The sequence below is a fragment of the Alnus glutinosa genome, chromosome 5 (genome assembly GCF_958979055.1).
Source record: "Alnus glutinosa chromosome 5, dhAlnGlut1.1, whole genome shotgun sequence".
In the NCBI taxonomy this organism is placed as follows: domain Eukaryota; kingdom Viridiplantae; phylum Streptophyta; class Magnoliopsida; order Fagales; family Betulaceae; genus Alnus; species Alnus glutinosa.
The window spans coordinates 21,760,112-21,763,611 of record NC_084890.1 but is presented as its reverse complement, the minus strand read 5'-3'; the positions used below and the strand labels follow the sequence as shown (position 1 = coordinate 21,763,611).

At 30.5% G+C, this 3,500-nt stretch overlaps 1 long non-coding RNA gene across 1 annotated transcript; it reads left to right on the top strand.

Annotated features, from left to right (window-relative positions):
* The first annotated feature begins 1,514 nt into the window (after positions 1 to 1,514).
* Positions 1,515 to 3,025, top strand: LOC133867936 (uncharacterized). The gene is made up of 3 exons (XR_009900236.1): positions 1,515 to 1,617; positions 1,769 to 1,893; positions 2,616 to 3,025. It is a non-coding gene; the product is annotated as an uncharacterized LOC133867936 (long non-coding RNA).
* Positions 3,026 to 3,500: the final 475 nt, after the last annotated feature.

Here is a 3,500-nt window from a genome sequence, read left to right as displayed (position 1 = left end):
TGTTTTACCATAACAACTCCAGAACTCTGTCCTGCTTCTATAGAATTTCCTCTAAGAACTCGCTCGCTCGTTGCAACCTGAAACTCCCGTCATAATATAATAAACTTGTAAATGGTTGAAGGTTTGATGTGGTTTGAAAGTAACATGGAGGGGTTTTGACATGTGAATTTGCTATCACACAAATAAAACCCAACCAGCCCAAGTTCAAGTGTTCCCTTTATATATATATATATATCAGTATGAACGCCATCAAACAAAGAAAAAAGTCATTTTCCTCGTATAGTTTACATCAAAATAAGCAGTATGATCATATGAGAAACTGTATTACTACAGTACAACTAATAAAGCTAGGTCTCTTATTAATTATGTACAGAAGTAATTTTCTTAAGGATTAAGCCTTCTCTTTTCCTGTACTTTTTCTTAGATGATCATTTATATGTGTAATTTATATTCTTGATTCTGGATTTTTGTATTCTAGGGTTCCAATTAGTGAACTCAATTTTTTGTTCGTTATTCCTACATTTACTAAGAAATAATGTATGTGTATGTTCAATTTCATTATTTGAAAAAATTTGAAGGATGAAACGTTGTGCTTTTCTGGGTATTAGGAAGTCGAAAAAATTAGAGGCTAATGTGGTTTGTTGATTGTATTTTTTGGCCAGTTTTTATATTTTCTTTTTGTCTTTTACTTATTTTCTTGTATCGCATGCAGATTCCCTCCTTCAAATATCTCTTCATATTTGTTTGTTTTTTTACTAGTTCTCTTTATTATAAATGCAACATTTTGAGAAGTTACTTCAATTTGTAACATTCAATATTTATAATTGCTTTGCGTAAATAAATAATATGATGACTCTATGCACTCCAATATTGCATATTTACCACTTCTCTTAAGCCAACAATATTTCAAAATACTACTTAACTCTATGCTTTGATTAAATATGTTGTGAATATTGAATGATGCCCCTTCTTTTTAATTTTTTAATTTGTTTTAGCTTGGATGATGATACCTCTCTTCACATGTTATTTTAGTTAAGTTTCTAATATAGTTGACTTTTACCAAGAATTTTACATTAATTCACTCCAAAAAAAAAAAATATATATATATATATACATTTAATGCTGTTTCGCTCAAACGGCACTAAACCATAGTTTTTACACCGTTTACTTTGCAAATGGCATAAATTTTGTAAATAAGCAGCACCAATTACAAAATTGGTGTCGTTTAATATGAAAACAGCATAAATTGCTGCTGTTTGTACAGTAAACGACATTAAATTTATTGTGTAAAAAAAAAATTGTAAAACCTTATGTTCCAAGCCAAAAGATATTAATTACTTGAACCAATAGCTATTTTAGTAGAATACTTTTGTATTTCCAAAAGCTACAACCTTTAAAAAAACTCTTTTTCAATAAAAAGTTTGAGAAAACTTAACCGGTCTAATGATGGAGAGAAATAAGATATCTAGGAAAAGTATGACAAAACTTATGTTGGTAATGATGGAGTTAATTATCCTCGTGATACTCAAAGTGAATGCTAATGATTCTACCACTCCCTCTTCTACTCCTACAACTCTATTAACCGGCCTTCATCTCTTCCAATTTGACAATGCGAATGTGAGTTATATTGATCATTACATTGAAAGCATATTGAAGAAGTGTAAATTACATGAACAATTTGCTACAGCTTATATTCTTCTTAAATGTCTTTTTCAAAGTCCAATGCATCCTAAAGATTTTCCCATCAACATTGGTGATATGATAGTAGATTGCTATGAGCATTGTTTTATGAAATTGAAACTTCAAGGCAAACGCCATGCACTTTGTCCAGTACACTGCTATGAAGAGGAAACCAAGAAGCATAATATCAAGAATTGATAAGCTTCAAGTTTGGTAAGTGGTTCCCAACTACTTCTCTACCTCTCTCTTTATGGATATGCATGAAAATATACAGTTGTGAAGATGTTATTACACAATATATATATAAAAGTGTTTCTCATATATTGCAAAAGAACACTACTAACATATTTTCTTTTACATTTATTGTATAGCAATAGATGGTTCATTATCAATTTTTTTTTTTTTTGGAGGAAATTATATTTAATCTGTTTAAACTTTTTTTTTTTTTTTTTTTTTTTTGAGAAAACAGACCAAATTATCATTTACTTAGCTCATTCAAACTATTGTTTCATTGAAAATTACGTACTCCGCTATATTTTTGAATTAAAGTGGATGAAATATTGCATATGCGATTGCACGGGAAAAATGTTGGACTTGAAATACCAAAATTACTCCTCTATCACTTTAAAATTTGTCATGTGGCCATCTTGTGCTTAAATTTCTTTCCATTTTAGTTCTTAAAATCTAAAGGAGGGTGTAAATAGAAAAAAGAAAAAAAAAATGTAGTTTTGAATGGGTTAAAATATTGGAAATTGAAGTTTGAATGTGGTTTTGCGAAAGATTGTCCGTTTGGGGGGATCAAGTGTAATTTTTTCTTTTTCTTTTTCTTTTTATTCTCCACCACATTACCGACTTGTTTCAATTCTCCTTTATCTAATTTAATTTATATACACCAAGCTTGTCTCACTTTTTGAATTTGTATTGATGATTTGTAGGTTGATGATTGAGATCTTCAATATATTTGGATAGTATGGATATATAAAAACTCATAGTTTTCTTGCTTATAATTTAGTGATTTGGACCGTAATAAGGGGCTTGATGGACTTATGCTTTGCTGGTTTACCTTGTTTTGTCCTTTGAGTTTTGGTATATGATATGAAATGTATTTTCCAAGAGATTGGACTTTCCTTTGTAGTGTTCATGTGTTACTAAATGCCGAGGCCCAAAACCTTGTGGTCTCTATGTTGCGAGGAAAAATGTTATGACATGTATGATCAATTGAAGAGTAAGACTTTGTAACATTTATATTTAATGAAATGACGTTATAGTTCAAGAGGTTTATGGTGCCTTGGTGCTTTTTAAAAGATGATTTTGTGGTTTCTTAAATTATTATGTATTGACGTTTGTAGGCTCATGTGCTTTTATATTTTCTGGTGATCATATAGTACAAAAAAAAAATAATAAAAAAACATGTTGCAAGCGAAATCACTCAGCCTCCCTTAAATGGTAGGAGTGTAAACCCAGAGCCGGTTCCCAATTATTGGCCAATAATCGGGAACTGGCTCCTAGGTCCCTGGTTATTAAAATTCAATAACCAGCTCTGGAACTAGGTACCCCGGTTAACCGATTTTTATCAGGTTACCTGGGTGAAAACCAGTTATCCGGATCGGATAGTAAATATATATATATATATATTAGATTTTTTATAAGTTGTTGCTGATTGTTTTGCACTTTGAACCAATTACAATGGCAAAATATTGAACAGATTCTTTGTCACACAGAGGATCTCCCATATAAATGAACATTCTCAAAAACGCAATAATCATCATGAAATAAATTACGAATCACAAAAGGTCAGTGAAGAAGAAGACAGCTTAGGA